Source organism: Moschus berezovskii, chromosome 27 (genome assembly GCF_049115385.1).
Source record: "Moschus berezovskii isolate FMDL1 chromosome 27, NW_MosBer_1.0, whole genome shotgun sequence".
NCBI lineage: Eukaryota > Metazoa > Chordata > Mammalia > Artiodactyla > Moschidae > Moschus > Moschus berezovskii.
Window position 1 is genome coordinate 5,172,198 of NC_142486.1, and position 21,091 is coordinate 5,193,288.

A 21,091-nucleotide genomic window follows, 5' to 3' on the forward strand; every position below is an offset into this window, starting at 1 on the left:
TTACCATCGCCCAGTACTTTCCCGTTTGTGCATCTTCCCCTCCAAACTCCCAAGGACAATAGGACCGTGAGTGTCTTAGGTACAGTTCCTCGGCCCCTTCACAATGTACGGTATGTAGTACATCTGTTGGATGAGAGTAGCGGGCAATAAGCTCACAAAAGGAGTTGGCCCTTCATTAGAGGAGGTTACTCAAATTGGGCCAAGATTGGACTTTCTTCAGGGCAGTGTGGAATGACCTTTCTTACAAGTGTGCAGTGAATATCCATCTAAGTATACAGGAGGGGCTGGACTACATTATACAAAGAGAAAACTGGAGGAAGACAACCAACAGACTCTTCTTGAGAAGAGAACAGCTGGGAATAATTTTGGTGGGAACGACTAATTTAGACATATCAACTTGGATGGGATGGTGTAGACAACTTGGAGAATTCTGTAAGTAAGGAGAGCGCCAAGGAGAGAGAAGAGGAATTCTGAGTGAGAAGTGAGCAAGAATTGAGTCTTGGCGACACTGGTATTACGGTCCAAGAGCATGAGGGCTGTTCTGCATGGCAGTAAAGAAGGAAGAACTGAACTGTGGTGTTTGAGAAGACTCTTGAGAGTCTCTTGAACAGCAAGGAGATCAAACCAGTCAATCCTAAAGGAAATCAACTCTGAATATTCACTGGAGGGACTGATGCTGAAACTGAAGCTGAAATACTTTGGCCACCTGATGCGAAGAGCCAACCCATTAGAAAAGACCTGAATGCTGAGAGAGATTGAAGGTAAAAGGAGAAGGGGACAACAGAGGATGAGATGGTTAGACAGCATCACTGACTCAATGAACACGAATTGGAACAACTCCAGGAGATAGTGAAGAACAAGGAAGCCTGTTGTGCTGCAGTCCATGGGGTTGCGAGGAATCAGACACAACCTAGCGACTGAACGCACACATATATGTATAACTGAATCACTTTGCTATACACCTGAAACTAACAACATTGTAAATCAACTGTATGACAATAAAAAAAAATTTAATGACGTAACATTAACAGTAAGGGGGAGAGAGCCCTCTTTTGCAAGTGAGGAAATCCTCTCAGGCACCATTTGCCAAAGTTCCCACAGCTGTTAAGCCTCAGAGCCAGGAATCAGCCTAGGTCTGACTCCTATGTCATGTTTTGGTTCACTGAGCTTTGCAGCCGATAATCTGTAACAAAATCAGATTAGGAAACACCAAGTCTCCACCGTGGCTGGCACCTAACACATGGGGGAGATGTTGGAAAACAGCAAAGCACACGTTTTCGGCAAGAAGAATCGCAGAGGCCACTTCTGAAACACTGTGTTGCCACCTCATGGCTGCATCTTGCTGTTAACTGAGCCCCACCAGCTCAGTTCATGAGACTGAACGTGTACAGGAGGCTGGTTTGGTACATGGCGATGAAATGCTTTTGCTTCTGGGGAGACCCAAGGCAGGGCCCTAGTCTAGGACTGTTGCTATGGGAACCACGCATCCTTCTGCCGTATCCCAGAAGGTATGGCCGTAAGGTACCTGGGAAGTAGCAGGTTTAAGATGGTCACCGCTTTCCTTCAAAGCAACTGTCAATGGGGATTCCCCAGCAGCCCAGTGGTTAGGACTCCGCAATTTCACTGCTGTGGGTTCAATCCCTGGTGGAGGAACTAGGATCCTGAAAGATGTGCGGTGCAGCCAAAAAAGAAAGAAAACAAAAATCGAGTGGAAGGCCAATATCAGATGGCATAAGGAGATAAAGCTTGACTTCAGATCAGCGTCCTTCCCTCTCCCCAAAGCAGTTTGAAAGTCACAGATGTGGCTGTGCCACTTCATCTGGGGACGTTCTGCAAAGCCAGCTGCAAAGCCAATCCTCTGGCTTTTACAAGCTTCTCTCCTCACAGTTCAAACGCGCTTCCTTCCCCTCCCATGGCTATTTGTAACACCAGGAGCACTGGCTACCCCATCATCCTTCACCAGGAGGAGAACACCAAGCTGGAGGCTTTGAATTAGGGGCCGAAGTCAAAGTCAGTACCTTTCTTCACCCAGTCTCTAAGTTTGAGATTCAGAGAAAGCCCAACTGGTTACTTACGCAAACATCACCCATTTGGGGGGGCTGATACCCCTCCCCTCAACCTTAGGCCAGTACTGCCGCTTTCCACACAGTATGAGACCCCTTCCCTAGATGTCAGGTGGCAGAAGCCCACCTAAGGGACCCTCCCGGGCCATGTTTAATTAATGGCACTGAGTTACTTTCTCTGGTTGGGGCGTTACAGGCCATTTGGTTTTTTCTATCCTTTCCTAGATAGATCTAGTCAAGCTTTGCCGTTGAGCATCTTTTGTGAACCCAGAACCATTTTAAATTAAGATATGTCTCATCACCCCAGGCTTGGCTTCTGCAAGTACAATTTTTCTGATTCTAAATTAACGCATGTTCACAGCTTCAGAAAATGAAATACTTCAGAAGCATAAAGAGAATTAACTCCCAATAACCCCATCCCTCTCCCAAGTTAACCTTTAAAAACCCACACCACCACCCTCTACACACCCCAGCTGCTCTGCACGAGCCCCAAGGTGCTGACTACCTACAGGAGGGGAGCTGACTACAGACACAGTTAGTGACACGTTCATTTCTCCACTTCGTCTGTACCGTGGACATCTTTTGATGTGTTCAGATCTACATCACTAACAGCTGCTTCTTCAAGCAAAATGGGATTTAAGTGAAAACCATGCATTGGGTTGCAGTGAGGGAGGTTTATTCTCCAGGAAGGACTGAGCCAACCCTGGCTCCAAGGTCAGCAAACAGGCACTGCTGGGGCTGGAGTGGGGCCCCCGGGGGAGGAAGGGTCTCCAGTTCCAGGGACCACCCCCACTCTGCATTCACTCCAGGCTGGAGGCAGGGAGTCATAGAGCCAAGTTTCCCTCCAGGGCCAACCCTGGCCAAGATGGGAGGCACGTGTCACAGCAAGGAGGAGGCAGGCGACCAGGCCTCTTCCCATGACCCACCTCCAAGGCTGCAGAAGGCTTTGTTCCACAGGTGAAAACTTCTGAGGGGTATTTCCAGGAGGGGGACACCAGAACACAAGTCTACAGGTTACTGTGTGGTTGATGCAGCCCCAGGCACCCTGCCACCCCCCACCACCTGAGCTCTGCAGGGTGAGCAGCCCCCAACAGTCACCACCCCTTCCCACCCCTTCTGAAAACAAGCCAAGAGCCACTCGGCACAGCGTCTGGCAACCAAGGCTGAAGTTCGACAGGGAAAGACCCCTCCTGGGTCGCCTGGGAGCCACCCCTCGGGGCAAACCACTGGCTTGGCAGAGGGCAAAACCGCAGCAACCTCTCCAGGGGCCCCCAAACTGCCTCCAGGGTTCCGGTGCCCTCACGCACAGAGACAAGCCTCCAGCCACCCATCACTCACCTGGTAGGGAGCCGTGGTCTCCAGCCTGCTGCTCGGCCTTAAATACCCTCAGCAGGTGGCACACGTCTGGGGGGTGTTTGGTCCCGCCCCATGGCTGGTTCCTGACCAATGTTGACGGCTCTTGGAATCACGTGGGACACTTTGCACCGCCCACTCACCAAGCCCCGCCCCAGACGCTGATTGAGCGGGTCAAGGAGGGAGGTTCGGATCTCCAGGTGATTCTCACGTCCCAACGAGGTACAGGTGGGAGGGAGCCTCAGAGGCGCCCCGCACCTTCAGGCGCTACAGCCTCGGAGACCCTCAGACGGCCGATCAAGAGGCGAGGGGCAGGGACATCTCCCTCCAGGAAAGGGTTTGCATTCTGGGTGTTTGAAGCTTCCAGGATCTGGCTGGATTGAGTGGCCTCATCCTACAATTGGCTAAAAGTTTAAAGCTGCTGTTGAACAGTTAACAGATGTTTCTTCCCAAGGCCGGCAAGAAGATTGGGAGGTGGTGAGAATGGGTCTGCTTCATACTGAAATGGAAATAGGAGCAAAATTTCATGTATTTCCTCAACAAATATTTATTGAGTCCCCGCATTGAAGAAAATGGCAACCCACTCCAGTAGTCTTGCCTGGAAGATACCATGGACAGAGGAGCCTGGCAGGCTACAGTCCATGGGGTCACAAAGAGTCAGAAATGACTGAGCAATTAAACAACTGTGTGCAAGACCTGGCTTGCAACAGTGAACAAGGTGACCTGGTCCCCGACCTTCCAGCAGGAGCAGAGATGGGCGCTCCCAGTAGAGTGGGAACAGGACAGCAATTGGGGTAAGGGCAGTCAGGGAGGGCTTCCTGGAAGAGGTGATGCTTGAGCCAAATCTTCAGGAAAAGAAGTTAGCGGGTAAAAAACTGAAAAAAAAAATCCTCCAGGCAGAGGGAACAGCATAGAACAAGGCACTGAGGCAAGAAAACTGGTCATGGTTCCCTTGGGAACAGAGGTCATTTGGGATTGCTAGAGGGACACTGGGGTCGGGTGCCAGGGCAATGATGACCTGGTGTACAGGGGAGGGGCAGAGAGAGCTGTCCTCTCTGGTCCAGGCAAGAGGGGGTTGCACCGTCTGTTGTTGTTTAGTCTCTTTAAAGTTGTGTCCGATTCTTTTGCAACCCCATGGACTTCAGACCCCCAGGCTCCTCTGTCCATGGAACTGTCCAGGCAAGAATACTGGAGTGGGTTGCCATGCCCTCCTCCAGGAGATCTTCCCGACCCAGAGATCAAACCCATGTCTCCTGCATTGGTAGGAAAGTTATTCACCACTGAGCCACCAGGGAAGCCCTTGTACTGCCTGTACGGGATTTTTAAATCAATGATAAAATCAATTACGTCTGTTTGCTTTTTGCGCCAGGAATTCCAAATAGTGTCCGTGGACTGTGCCTACCTTGTTACTCACTCTCTGAAGGTGTTTGGATTTCATCCCGAGAGCAGCAGGCAGCCTCTGAAGGCCCCAGCAGGGCTGTGTTCTTCTTTGCCTGATTTTTAATATTTTTTTTTAATTATGAAAGGTTCCGGATTTGTAAATGTGGAAAGAAGGGTTCAGATGTATCCTCAGGGACACTTAGGCCCTATAATCCCCAATGCCATCTTCTTTCCTCTTCCCCAACCTTTTTTATTATGTATTTATTGATTTTGGTTGGTGTGTTTTAAAGGAAATCATCAGACATCATATCATTTCACCTGTAAATATTCAGAATGAGTCTCTGAATCTCTGACAGACAGACTTAAAAGCTAAAACCAAAATATCACGATCACACCTACCAAAAGCAACCATCATTCTTCGAGGGTCAGTTTAGAACATTTAGGCCAACCTTGGGGGCGAGGGGAAGGATTCTTACCCAGGTGGGGCTGGAAAGAGGAGGTGCTTGACCTCAGGATACCGGGGTTTTGGCAGGGGAGGGAAGCCAAGGTTCTGAGTGGGTGAAGCCGGGAATTCAGGTTTGGAGCCACACACCCAGATACCTGGGGAACCTTGTGGTAGGGGTGCAGAACACACCAGTCGTCTCAGAGCTGGGACAGGACTTGCTGAGCCACCAGAGGCAGTGGTGGCTGACAGTGACAGAGATGCTAGTTAAAATTGTGGTTTCCACTACTATGTTCAAAATATTCAAAATGGATTAACCAACAAGGACCTACTGTAGAGCACATGGAACTTGACTCTGTAATGTGCCAGCCTGGATGGGAGGAGAGTTTGGGGGAGAATGGACGCATGTATAAGCATGGCTGAATCCTTCACTGTTCATCTGAAACTATCACAATATTCTTCATCAGCTCTGCCCCAATACAAAAGAAAAAGTTTAAAGTTTGAAAAAAAAACAACTGTGGTTTCAAACCGAGGTGGCTGGTGAGGGATGGTGACAGAAAAGAGGGGTTTGGGATGACTTACAGGAGGCCTGACTCCCTCAGAGTCTAAGGATCCAAGGCCTCCCTGTTCTGTCCAAGGCATTTGAGACAACCTATCTCCATCCACCTGCACATGGACCCAGGCCTGAAGTGACCTTCTCACTTCATCACAGCCTTCCCCACCTTGGCCTGTGCCCCTTCAGGCTTTTACACACACACACACACTCACTTCACACACACACACACTCACTTCACACACACACACACTCACTTCACACACACACACACACACACACTCACTTCATCACAGCCTTCCCCACCTTGGCCTGTGCCCCTTCAGACTTTTACACACACACACACACCTGACAGGTCCCTTCAGGCTTTTACACACACACACACACACACACACACACTCACTTCATCACAGCCTTCCCCACCTTGGCCTGTGCCCCTTCAGGCTTTTATACATACACACACACACACACACACACACCCCTGACAGGTCCCTTCAGGCTTTTACACACACACACACACTCACTTCATCACAGCCTTCCCCACCTTGGCCTGTGCCCCTTCAGGCTTTTACACACACACACACACACACACAAACACACACACACACACACACCCCTGACAGGTCCTTTAAACATTTAAGTCAAGATAACATCACCTTGCTGCTCAAACGCTCCAGTGCTCCCCAGCATCCCTCCAGTCACCTGTGAGGCCCTTCAGGCTCTTGTCTCACCCTGCCCCATCCCATCCTCTGACTTCACCGCCTCTGCACTCCGCCCCAGCCACCTTGGCCTCCTCATGGCCCCGTAAACACATCAGGACCACGCCGGCCTCAGGGCCTTTGTGCCTGCTGTTCCCTGTGCCGCCCTCACTTCCTTCAGGTCGCAGCTTTTAGAGACCACTCCTGGTCACCGTATCTAAAATCAAGTGCAGTTCAGTTCAGTCACTCAGTCGTGTCCAGCTCTTTGCAACCCCGTGGACTACAGCACGCCAGGCCTCCCTGTCCATCACCAACTTCCGGAGTTAACCCAAACTCATGTCCATTGAGTCGGTGATGCCATCCAACCATCTCATCCTCTGTTGGCCCCTTCTCCTCCCACCTTCAATCTTTCCCAGCATCAGGGTCTTTTCAAATGAGTCAGCTCTTCGCATCAGGTGGCCAAATTATTGGAGCTTCAGCTTTAGCATCAGCCCTTCCAATGAATATTCAGGACTGATTTCCTTTAGGATGGACTGGTTGGATCTCCTTGCAGTCCAAGGGACTCTCAGGAGTCTTCTCCAACACCACAGTTCTAAAGCATCAATTCTTCAGCACTCAGCTTTCTTTACAGTTCAACTCTCATATCCATACATGACTACTGGAAAAACCATAGCTTTGACTAGACGGACCTTTGTTGGCAAAGTAATGTCTCTGCTTTTTAATATGCTGTCTGGGTTTGTCATAGCTTTTCTTCGAAGGAGCAAGTGTCTTTTAATTTCATGGCTGCAGTCATCATCTGCAGTGATTTTGGAGCCCAAAAAAATAAGGTCTGTCACTATTTCCACTGTTTCCCCATCTATTTGCCATTAAGTGATGGGACCAGATGCCATAATCTTAGTTTTCTGAATGAGACTCCCCACTATCTGACTTACTTCATCATGTGGGTCTCCCGGGCAGCACTTGCTAACATCTGAAATACTATATGTTCCCTTACTTGTTTATTTTCCATCCCCACCCCTGAAATGGAACAAAAGCTCTATGAAGGCAGGAATGTTGATTGCTTGCTTCGTCCCCACGGCCAGGAAGCATCATTGCTGGTTGTATCTGCTGAATGCCTAAGCGGGCGTGCTGGCTTCAGAGCCAGGCTCTCCCCCTGCCCCATGGTGTTCCGGGTGCCCCCCTCCATCACCTGGGATGTACCCTAGGTGTACCATGGGGCACGCTCAGTATCCTTCCCCAGCCAAGCATTGAGCCGGTGTCCTTTGAATAAATCTCGTCACCTTACCACATGGAGCCCATAGTCACCACCCAGAAGGCTGGAAAAGCATCAGGAAGATCACTTTGGGTGGAAGTGAGTCCTCCAGTGGAGGCTGCTCCATCCTCTCTGACTCCTATTGCCCCAATCATGGGGAAGGGCCACCCCGTCCACCCAGACTGGGGGCCTGACCTCAGCCTGCCCTTCCATCCCCTTCCTCCGCAGCCCCACCCTCCCCTGAGGCCCGCTCTTAGACCCTCCCAACCTCTGCTCCAGGCTGACCCCCAGGGGCCCATCGCCCACTGGTCTGGAAGCAGGTTCCTACAACACCTTCCCAACAAACTCCTGCCTGGGTGTGCTTGTTGACCTGTTGGTTTAACCTGCCTTAATGGAGGGGTTACCAACCCCATTTCACAGAGCGGGGGACTGGGGCTGCCGACGGCGACATGAGTGGCCTGAGGCCACATGATGGGAAGACAGGGTCTGCGTGGCCCCGTCTGTGCCCTCGTGCTGGGACCACACCTGACTCCCCCTTCTTTGATCTCCTTTCCTTTCGTTTCCTTTCATCCCTCCCACCCTCCCTCTCTTCCTCCTTCCCTTCCCCAGTTTTCTTACGGTTGTAAAAATACCATAACATAAAATTGACCATTTCAACCATTTTTGAGCTTACAGAGTGGCATTAAGTATGTTCACATTCTTGTGCAACCATCCCCACCATCATCACCGGAACTCTTTGCATCTTTCCGAACAGAAACTCCGTCCCCACTGAACAGCTGCCCCCGCATCCTCCCCGAGTCCCTGGCCCCACGCTTCTGCCTTCTGTCTGTGCCTGTAACCCTGCTGGGGACCTCCTGTCAGTGGACTCGCACAGTGCTTTCTTCCTGGGACTGGCTCATTTCACTCAGCATGATGTCCTCGAGGGCCGTCCATACTGTAGCAGAGGTCAGAATTTCCTTCCTTCTGATTTCTTTCCTTAAAACAAGAACACGTTTCACGGTTTTGTAGCATCATTGACACTGTTATTTATAGTAGCCTCCCAGTGGTGGGGGACAAGGGGGGAGTATTTACCACCGACTGTGTTTATAATGGCCAGAGCAGGGCAGTAGTAAATGCAGATGGATTTCTACTTGGGTTTCATTTTTGTCTTTAAAGGCTGTGCGGTCAGGGAACTTCCCGCTTGTTACCCATGTCCCCAGCCAGCTGCTCCACCCCCACCCCAACTCTGTACATCACTGGTTATTTATAAATGCCTGTTCAGGTGTATCACTAATGTTAAAAGGGTTTTAAGAAAACCCAGAATTGGAGAATTGATGTCACCATTCCTCAGGGGATACAAGGAAGGTTTTGTCCTTGAGGTCAGTCTTTGGGAATCCACGGCTCCTGATGAATGCAGCTGTCACCCTCCTTGGCTTCTGAGAGTGTGAGCCTGTGTGTATGTATATGCCTTGTGTATGTATGTGGGTGTCTGTGTGTGTCTGTGTATCTGTGTGTATCTCTATGTGTGTCTGTGTATCTGTGTGTGTCTATGTGTTCATGTGTCTGTGTCCGTGTCTGTGTGAGTGTGTGTCTCTATGGGTGTCTGTGTATCTGTGTGTGTCTGTGTGTGCATGTGTCTGTGTCTCCGTGTCTGTGTCTTTGTGTGTGTGTGTCTTTGCGGCTGTGTCTGTGTGTATGCACACATGTATCAGGAAGTCCTCAGGTCCTAGAGGGACTTCAGCATCCTAAGGATGCTGACCCAGAATGGCTCATTTCAGATTCCTGGGAGATGCTCTCTGACCCAGAACCAGGAGATGAGAAAGAGTGGGGATATTAAGGAAACAAAACTGGTGGGGCAGGAAGACAGAAAAAGGAAACCAATCTGACTGTTTATTAGGTCTGAGGCTCGCCAGTAAAATCACCTCTGCTGCCGCTGCTGCTGCTAAGTCACTTCAGTCGTGTCCGACTCTGTGTGACCCCATAGACGGAAGCCCACCAGGCTGCCTGTCCCTGGGATTCTCCAGGCAAGAACACTGGAGTGGGTTGCCATTTCCTTCTCCAATGTGTGAAAGTGAAAAGTGAAAGTGAAGTCGCTCAGTCGTGTCCGACCCTTAGCGACCCCACGGACTGCAGCCTACCAGGCTCCTCCATCCATGGGATTTTCTAGGCAAGAGTACTGGAGTGGCTTGCCAGTGCCTTCTCCGAAACGCAGTACTTATTTCCTAAAAGCATGTTCTGTTTTCTGGACTATTTAGCGCTGTCCCTCCCAAGTTTCTCATCCACCTGATTGTCCTAAGAATTTGCTTTCCTGGGGTGAGTTTTCTCCTCACTGAGGCCTATGAGTAGCAGAAGCACAAACTGTGCCCAGAGTCCAGGGTCCTGGTGGCTTTCTCCTGACACCATGTGACGTCAGGAGCTGGGCCGTGGACAAGCCTCCTTTGGGAGCCTGCTCTGTGCTGCCCTCTGTGAGCTGCGGGTGTGAACCCAGCAGAGTCCCTGCTGCCGGGGAACTGAGAACTCCCAGCTGCCGTTGCTCAAGCACCCAGGTTGTAACGATCACGTAGGACCTTTGGTCCACCTTTACTACCCCTGGTTTGACAGCTGGGGGAGATGACACGAGCGCCAACTCAGAGAAGGGAGTGAGATAGGAATTCCAAGACAGCACTGTGTGTCCAGCACGGTGCTCCAACTCCCTGTGACAGCTCCGTTAGGTAGTTAGAATAGGAAAAGGAGTCCAAAATGGCGGTGGCTAAAAGACAAGGGAGGGAAAAGGAAGGGAAAAGCCTGTGAAAATAGGACAAAGGAAGGTCCGAGGACCTCAGGTAGAACAAACGGCATTCCTCGCTAGCCCAGTTTATATAGGGCAGGCCCAGGGGGAGGAAAACATAAAAAGAGGAGCCAAAAGGCCAGTACTCTCTCTCTTCTCATCTTTTGGGTCAGCATGTCCTCACACCTTGAGGATGTATTTTCCTTTTATTCTCTAAATAAAACTGAGCTGTAACACTAATCTGTCCAAGAGCTGTAACACGGTCTGTCTGACAGCTGTGACAGGCCAAGGGCTTTAACGTCCGTCGCTTCAAGTTTTTGTTGTGATGAGACAGAACTGAGGAGATTACACTCCTCTGACAGCTCTGAGGCAGAAACGCTGTCCCCAAAGAGTACAGGAGAATACAGACAAGGTTCACACCAGCTTAGTCTGTGGCCCCAGAGGGCGTGACATAAATATGTGTTGAATGGATGGATGGATGGTGATGATGGATGGATGGTGATGATGGATGGATGGATGGTGATGATGGATGGATGGTGATGATGGATGGATGGATGGTGATGATGATGGATGGTGATGATGGATGGATGGATGGTGATGATGGTGATGATGGATGGATGGTGATGATGGATGGATGGTGATGATGGATGGATGGTGATGATGGATGGATGGATGGTGATGATGGATGGATGGTGATGATGGATGGATGGTGATGATGGATGGATGGATGGTGATGATGATGGATGGTGATGATGGATGGATGGTGATGATGGATGGATGGTGATGATGGATGATGGATGGTGATGATGGATGGATGGTGATGATGGATGGATGGTGATGATGGTGATGATGGATGGATGGTGATGGATGGATGGATGGTGATGATGGATGGATGGTGATGATGGATGGATGGTGATGGATGGATGGATGGTGATGATGGATGGATGGTGATGATGGATGGATGGATGGTGATGATGGATGGATGGTGATGATGGTGTTGATGGATGGATGGTGATGGATGGATGGATGGTGATGATGGATGGTGATGATGGATGGATGGTGATGGATGGATGGATGGTGATGATGGATGGATGGTGATGATGGATGGATGGATGGTGATGATGGATGGATGGTGATGATGGTGTTGATGGATGGATGGTGATGGATGGATGGATGGTGATGATGGATGGTGATGATGGATGGATGGTGATGATGGATGGATGGTGATGATGGATGGATGGATGGTGATGATGGATGGATGGTGATGATGGTGTTGATGGATGGATGGTGATGGATGGATGGATGGTGATGATGGATGGTGATGATGGATGGATGGTGATGATGGATGGATGGTGATGATGGATGGATGGTGATGATGGTGATGATGGATGGATGGTGATGGATGGATGGATGGTGATGATGGATGGATGGTGATGATGGATGGATGGTGATGGATGGATGGATGGTGATGATGGATGGATGGTGATGATGGATGATGGATGGATGGTGATGATGGATGGATGGTGATGATGGATGGATGGTGATGATGGATGATGGATGGTGATGATGGATGGATGGTGATGATGGATGGTGATGATGGATGGATGGATGGTGATGATGGATGGATGGATGGTGATGATGGATGGATGGTGATGATGGATGGATGGATGGTGATGGATGGATGGATGGTGATGATGGATGGACGGTGATGATGGATGGATGGATGGTGATGATGGATGGATGGATGATGGATGGATGGTGATGATGGATGGATGGATGGTGATGATGGATGGATGGATGGTGATGATGGATGGATGGTGATGATGGATGGATGGTGATGATGGATGGATGGATGGTGATGATGGATGGATGGTGATGATGGTGTTGATGGATGGATGGTGATGGATGGATGGATGGTGATGATGGATGGTGATGATGGATGGATGGTGATGATGGATGGATGGTGATGATGGATGGATGGTGATGATGGTGATGATGGGTGGATGGTGATGGATGGATGGATGGTGATGATGGATGGATGGTGATGATGGATGATGGATGGATGGTGATGATGGATGGATGGTGATGATGGATGGATGGTGATGATGGATGGATGGTGATGATGGATGATGGATGGTGATGATGGATGGATGGTGATGATGGATGGTGATGATGGATGGATGGTGATGATGGATGGATGGATGGTGATGATGGATGGATGGATGGTGATGATGGATGGATGGTGATGATGGATGGATGGATGGATGGTGATGGATGGATGGATGGTGATGATGGATGGACGGTGATGATGGATGGATGGATGGTGATGATGGATGGATGGATGATGGATGGATGGTGATGATGGATGGATGGATGGTGATGATGGATGGATGGATGGTGATGATGGATGGATGGTGATGATGGATGGATGGTGATGGATAGGTGCGTGGATGAATGAGTGAATGGGCAGAGGACGGATGGTGACAGATGGACAAATAGACATATAGATGGTTGGATGGACAGATGAGAGATTATTCAGCTAGACTGATCTTTGAGCCCACCCAGTTTTTCAGACACTGGGCTTTGCTGGACCTTGGGAGAGTCACAGAAAGCAGAGATTCTCTCCTTTGGAAAACTAGGAATAAATACTTCTTGACAAAGAGGAATGATGCCAGACAGATAAAAAGCAAAAATGACTTTTAGATATTTTGAGATACTAAAATGAAAACGGCACAATAGCGCCAAATGAAACCAAACTGAGGTACAGGTCTAAACGCATTATGGAAAAGAAAGAAACGCAGCGGGAGAAACCTCTGCAGCAGCCGTGACCACGATATTTCTGGGATTCCACAGACTTCACAACTAATTAGGAATTCTCCAGTTGGCTTGGAATCTGAGAGTCTTCAAGCCAGGCTGGTTTTGGAGAACTTCTTGCGTAGGTCCAGCTTGCATCGGCCCCGATGCAGAACGCTGTGTTGGAAGAGCCGGTCTTGGGCCTCATCTTCCATTTCAGAGCCTGCAAGGATGGTTCCAGCAGTAGCCTGCTCAGGCTCTCCCCTCCTGAGATGACACTCCAGGATTCCAAGGGTCTCTGGAGCGAGGAGCTATTTCTGGGCCCAGACTCTGTATGTGTATTTGGCCTTCAAGGAGCACACTGTGAACTTGACTGCACCTGCGGAGGCCTCATCCGGCACCCCTCCTGGGAGGGCACTGCTCCCTTCCCCACTTCCTCCAAGGAACCAAACAGAAGCTGGGAATGCAGCTTCTGGAGCTGCCAGGAAGGATCCTCCAACCACCACCCAGGGGCAAAAAGCCAAAGGGAAACTTGTGAGACACCTCTGATGAACATTTGTTACATTTTTTTACACTAAAGAATAATTTCCAATCCTAAAAACAGTCCTTCTCATTGAAAAAAAGAAAGCTTTAGGCAACACTGATAAGTTTAAAGAGGGTTTAAGGGAACAAAATCACCTGAAATCCCACCGCCCAGAGCTAATGGTTCTGACCACGTGGCTGACGATCCTTTCAGATAAGCTCTTAGGGCCTCTGTTTACACAGGTGCCATTTTGCAAAAATTGGCTCGAGCTGTTCTATAGCCTTTCTTAAAAAAACAAAAATCAACAGTCCACTGTCAGCCTTGTTCCATGCTGATGAATATGAATTTACATCGTCAGTTTGAAAACTATCCATGGTGCCTTTATCTCACTTGATTTATGGTTCATAATTAGATTATGAACAAATCCCCTACGAATGGACATTTAAGTTGTTTCCTGCTTTTCATCCTCACAAGAACATCCCACTAGCAGTCTCCTGCAGAATTTTCCCTTCTGCTCCCTTCTATGTGTCAGGTGAGTGTATGCTCCTTGGTTTTTGTCTGGTCATAACAAAGATTTGGAGTGACGGACATTAAAGCCCCCTCGGCATGTCACAGCTCTCGGGTCTTAGACAGACCGTGTTATAGCTCTCAGGTCTCGAATGGACCGTGTTCTAGCTCTCAGACAAATCAGTGTTACAGCTCTATTTTATTTAGAAGATAGCAGGAAAATCCACCTTCAAGGCGTGAGGGCACGTTGATCCAAAGACGCGCAGAGAAGAGCGCCCCAGTGCGCGGGAGAGAGAGAGCTAGCTTTGGCTCCTCTTTTTATACGCTTCTTTCCCCCTGGGCCTGCCCGATGTAAACTGGGCCAGCCAGGAGTGTTGTTTGCTTTACCTGAGGTCCTCACTCCAGTCCTCCGACCTTGCTTTGTTCTATTTTCGCGGGCTTTTCCCTTCCTTGTCTTTTGGCCACCACCATTTTGGACTCCTTTTCCCTATTCTACCTACCTTACATATGGAGAAGGAAATGGCACCCCACTCCAGTGTTCTTGCTTGGAGAATCCCAGGGATGGGGAAGCCTGATGGGCTGCTGTCTATGGGGTCGCACAGAGTTGGACACGACTGAAGCGACTTAGCAGCAGCAGCAGCAGCAACAAATGGAAAGCTGGCTCCGAGATGCCTGCAAGAAGGAGAGAGGGAGAGAGAGCCAGAAAAAAAAGAGAGGAGGAGGGACTTCCCTGTGGTCCAGGGGCTTAGGGGTCTCTCTGGCTCTCAACACAGGGGGCCCAGGTCAGGGAACCAGATCTCAAGGAAATAAATGTGTGCTGTGCTAAGCTGGTTCAGTCATGTCCCATTATTTGCAATCCCATGGACTGTAGTCTGCCAGGGTCCTCTGTCCACGAGATTCTTCAGGCAAGAATACTGGAGTGGGTTGCCAAGCCCTCCTCCAGGGGATCTTCCTGACCCAGGGATTGACCCCATGTCTCTCACATCTCCTGCATTGGCAGGCAAGTTCTTTAATGCCAGCACCACCTTAAAAGAGGAGGAGAGAACAGAACGATGGTGTTTGGGCTTCTAAAGAGGTTTCCTGGAGGAGCTGAGGTGGCAGCCTGAGTGGGCAGTGCCTGGGGAGGGGTTGCTCCAGGCCCAAGGTGGGAGGGTGGGGCCAGAAGCCTGAGGCTTGACTCAGCTGCCCTTCTCCTGATCAGAAGGTACCAGAACCTGGATCCCTAGAGGTGTGGGTCCAGCGTGCCCCGGCCCCAGCAGCTTAACTTAACTTGTATGTCCAAACCGTGTGGAACGCAGAGCTGGGGTAATCAGAGAGGCTGTAATGAGCTGCTCCCACAGGGGTGAGGATCGGGTTGCTGAAGACATGATGCTCCTGACCCCTGTGGAAACCGGCTGAGGGTCACCAGGCAGGATAAATATATTCCAACTCTTGCCCTACCCCTCCCAGCCCCAGCCCTGAGCCAAGTCCCCAGAACTCATGGCTCCAACACTTGACTTTGCTCAGAGGAGACCAACGTGCCCGGGGCATGCTGCCCAGGAGAGATAAGCAGAGGTACATGGAGGGGGAATTTCTTGGGGTCTCCATTCTAAGTCATGTGGGGACATCGTTAATATGTAGGCAGCCTATTACCTCTCAACAGCAATCTAAAGACAAGCCACAGCCTAGGAGAAAGTATTTTCATAGCATATATCCAACAACAGCCTTGGGTCTAGAATATATAAAGAGCTCTCAAAGTTCATTAATAAGAAAATAGGGACTTCTTAAGCGGTCCAGTATTTAAGACTCCATGCTCCATTGAAGGGGGCATGGCTTCCATCCCTGGTTGAAGAACTAAGGTCCCACATGTGCTTAGTCGCTCAGTCGTGTCTGACTCTTTGCGACCCCATGGACCGTAGTCTTCCAGGCTTCTCTGTCCATGGGGATTCTCCAGGAAAGAATACTGGAGTGGGTTGCCATGCCCTCCTCCAAGGGATCTTCCCAACCCAGGGATCAAACCCAGGTCTCCCACACTGCAGGTAGATTCTTTACAGTCTGAGCCACCAGAGAAGCCCAAGATCCTTCATGGCATGGCCCAAAGAAAGAAAGGAGGAAGGAAGAAAGAGAAAAAGAAAACTATCTGATGATGAAAAATGGGCAAAAGACCTGAACAGATGCCTTACCTCATCTGCTATCTGGGTGATAGATAAGCATGTGAAAAGATGCTCAGCATCATTCGTTGATGATGACTAGTTACAAATTTTTAAAAAGCATTTTTGAGTCCACAACTGACCAGTTCATCAGTTCTGTGAAGTTAGCGGTAGTTGTTATTATTATTAGTCCCATTTAATAGTGAAGAACTGGAGGCTCCTGGAGGTGAAATGACTTCAGTTCAGTTCAGTTCAGTTGCTCAGTTGTGTCTGACTCTTTGCAACCCCGTGAACTGCAGCATGCCAGGCCTCCCTGTCCATCACCAACTCCCAGAGTTCACTCAAACTCACCTCCATCGAGTGGGTGATGCCATCCAGCCATCTCATTCTCTGTCATCCCCTTCTCCTCCTGCCCCCAATCCCTCCCAGCATCAGAGTCTTTTTCAATGAGTCAGCTCTTCTCAAGAGGTGGCCAAAGTATTGGAGTTTCAGCCTCAGCATCAGTCCTTCCAATGAACACCCAGGACTGGTCTCCTTTAGGATGGATTGGTTGGATCTCCTTGCAGTCCAAGGGACTCGCAAGAGTCTTCTCCAGCACCACAGTTCTACCCAAGGTCAAAAATGAGACTCAGAGTCATGGAACTCCTTCCACTTAATAGGTCTCTGTGGTCTAAGAATGTGCTAGAAGCTGACACTTTGTATCCAACTGGACAAGGTCACATTTCTCCTTTTCAGTGAGGCGAGAAGACTGCACCCAGCCACATATCCTGCCATCATGGATGGACAGACCAGCTTCATAGCAGGAGGCCCTGGAACAGGGCTGTGCAGGACAGAGTGACCACTGAATGTCCAATAGCAGGGATGCCCATAGGCTGGAAAGGCCTGCCCCGTGGACCTTCCAGAGCTGGTGTTTGGCTTCATAGAAAGGGGGCCTATCCCAGGAGCAGCTGGCTCCGATCCAGGGTCTGGCACATGGTAGTGAACTGTAGGTTTGGCTTCCTGATTGTGGATATGGACAGGGGTCCAATTAAAAAAAAACTTATTTATTTAATAATTTGGCTGCATCGGGTCTTAGCTGCACCACGCAGGATCTTTCATTGCGGCGCATGGACTCTCTAGTTGCCACACGCAGGCTTGGTTGCTGTAGGGCATGCGGGATCTTAGTTCCTTGACCAGGGATTGAACCCGTGTCCCCTGCTCTATAAGGTGGATTCTCAACCACCAGATCACCAGGGAAGTCATTAGGGGTCTGATTTTCGTCCACTCACCTTGATTGAGAACTTCGCTCCATCCAAAGTTATGGATGGGCCCCGGTTCTGGCACTCCGGGACCCTGCAGGGGGCACTGCAGGGTTTGGGGGCGTGGTCCTCAGGCTGGAGAAGGAGCAGAAGGCAAAGGATGGATCAAAGCGCCACTCCTCTGCCTTTATCTCCCCAGCTCCTCTGCCCACCTCAGTCTGCCTCCCGCTCCAGCACTCAGCACAGTTCTTCCCCACCAGAGGCCAGCAGACAACAGTGCAGCCTCCCCGGAGGCAGAGAAAGAGTCTAGTTACCTGTCGGTCCTCGCTGGGGTCTAGTGAAGAATGTGGTGCAGAGCTCCAGGGACTGCAGAAAGGAAGGCAGGCAGGGGACACTGTCGCATTAGGAGGAGCAGGCCTGTTCTGTTGGGAGCAGAGCCCAGCCCTCTGTGTATGCTGAGCCAAGGGGTTTCCAGATGCAGACGCCAAGAACAGCTTCCATTTCCCTGAACAGAGTGCTGCGCTTGGAGTCATTGCTCCCATCAAAGGGCTCCAGCTTTCATTCATTCAACAAATATTTTATTGATCATCTACTAGATGCCAGGCACTTTACAGGTATGAACTCAATTCCCCCAACCACCTATTTAATTTCATGGCTGCAGCTATGAAATTAAAAGATGCTTGCTCCTTGGAAGGAAATCTATGACAATCCTAGAAAGCGCATTAAAAAGCAGAGACATCATTTTGCTGACAAAGGTCTAAATAGTCAAAGCTATGGTTTTTCCAGTAGTCAGGTACAGATGAGAGAGCTGGACCATAAAGAAGGCTGAGCACCAAAGAATTGATGCTTTTGAACTGTGGTGTTGGAGAAGACTCTTGAGAGCCCCTTGGACTGCAAGGAGATTCAGCCAGTCCATCCTAAAGGAGATCAGTCCTGAATATTCATCGGAAGGACTGATACTGAAGCTGAAGCTCCAATACTTTGGCCACCTGATGCAAAGAGACGATACTCAAGAAAAGACCCTGATGCTGAGAAAGATTGAGGGTGGGAGGAAAAGGGGCCCACAAAGGATGAGATGGTTAGATAATATCACCGACTCAATGGACATGAATTTGAGCAAACTCCAGAAGATAGTGGAGGACAGAGGAGCCTGCAGTCCTCAGGCGTTCTGCAGTCCCTGGGGTCACAAAGAGTCAGACATGACCTAGCGACTGAACAAGAAGCCTAATTGGTAACCACTGTTATTCTCGTTTCATAGGCAAGAAAATTGAGGCAGGGAGAGCAGTAAGGACCAAACCTCATGGAATCTGGTTTCTGATTCTAGTTCTTTTATTTAAAAAATAATAACAACTGTCTTTTATTGATTTATTTTGTCCATCCCTTGGGGTATGCAAGATCTTAGTTCCTTGACCAAGGGTAGAACCCGTGCCCCCTATAGTGGAAGCGGGGAGTCCCAACCACTGGACCACCAGGGAAGTCCCATGAGTCCAAGTCCTTGACCACCGCACTGCAGTACGTCCCAGTAGAGAGATCAAGCCCATGTCATCACCACGCTTATGTTCTATAAGGACAAGACGCCCGAGTCACCTAGCAAATCTATAATGCATTGTTGGATAGTGATAAGTGCCGGGAAGAAAAACAAAGCCATGTCTCAGATGCTGGCTCCCTGTGTGCTCTCTTGCAAATTGCTTCATCTTTCTGAGCCTTGGTTTTCTCATCTACTAAAAGCAGGGCATTTACTCATCCACCCTACCCACCTGCCCACGTTGTTGGAAGGATCAAAATGAGCTCATGGACAAAGGAGCCCTTTGTTTTCATGGCTGAATCAACACCAACCCCTGACTCCACGAAATTCTCCCCCAGGGGATTCAGGTCAGCTTACTTCCTACAGAAAGACATCACTAGACTTCCCGCAGGTACCTTTAGGAGCCAGATGACTCCAAGCCCAGTGCAATTCTTAGTGTATTTTTATAGGTAGAGAACAGCGCATGCGCTCACCCACTCTTGGTTACCTTGTGGGCCTTCCCCAGACCAAGCACACTTACTGAAATGGAACTTTCTGTGATGCTGACCATTAAAGACTCCCCCATGAAGACGTCCCTGGTGGTCCAGTGGTTAAGTCTCCGCTATCCCAATGCAGGGGGAACGGGTCTGAGCCCTGGTCGGAAACTAAGGTCCCATGTGCTGCACGGTGGGGCCAAATAAATAAATAAAATGGGGAAAAAATATTTTTTTTAATTAAAAATTTAAAAAACAAACCTTCCCCGTGAGAAAGTCAAACCATGAGAGACTATGGGGGCAGATGCTGGATGCCCTACGTTTGCTTCAGGTCTGTTTGTCACCTGTGGGCCACCCGATGGTAAGAGCTGGCTCATTGGAAAAGACCCTAATGCTGGGAAAGATTGAGGGCAGGAGGAGAAGGGGGCAACAGAGGATGAATGTCTGCTGAATGGCATGGCCATCATGTCCGACTTGATGGACACGAATTTGAGTAAATGCCGGGGGCTGGTGATGGTCAGGGAGGCCTGGTGTGCTGCAGTCCGTGGAGTCGCGAAGAGTCGGACACGACTGAGCTACTGGCCCATGACAACAACAGTTTGCCACCCGTCACCACCCTGTCTGGTGTCCCAGGAGGCTGGCCTCCCCTGGCCTCCCAGGTCCCTGCCCTCCCACTGGGTCTGGCTGGGCAGCAGCTGTGTCAGTCCCTGAGGGCCATGCTTTTCCTACAGCTGTATCCAGGTGGGGTGGCTTTTCAGTCACCTCTCTAGGGATGGGGGCGGCCCCTCACCATCCTCCGTTGGTTTCCCGTAACACTGCCCCATTAGCGTGTTGTCTCTTCATCAAACTCTAGGCAGTGACCCTACAGCAGTGTGCTCTTTCCTGCTGGGCCCCCCCGGGTTGAAGACCCTCCTATTGGGGAATATCCCTTCTCAGAATCACGGCAGAGCAGGGTCCAGGCTCTTCTCACTGGCCCCCCACTCGTTAGCCAGAAGATGAGAATCACGAGGGAAGAAGCTGGAGGCGCCCTGGGCTCTGGGAGGGGCACTGCACTCCGAGGATGGACTCCAGGCATTGGCTGCCAGGGGAGAGGTGGAGGGGACCCACTTCCTCCCTGGATGTCTGGGTGCTGTCCTCAAAGGCCTCCTCCTTGCTCTACCCAGAGAAGCTCCACTTTCATCTTTCACAAGCCAGACTTCTGCACAAAGATCTTCCCTTTAGAAGCCCTGCTACTGAAGAGATGAAAAACACCCCCGTCCGGGTGACAGACTCTGAAGAGCAGCAGTGGGAGGGAATGGCACCTCTGCAGCAGCATCGCAGACGGCCGTGCAGGGAGGAGTCTCAGCCAAGATCTGACTTTTACCTTCGGGCAAACTGAGGCCCTGCTCAGGAGAAGTGAGGTTCATCCTCAGGTGT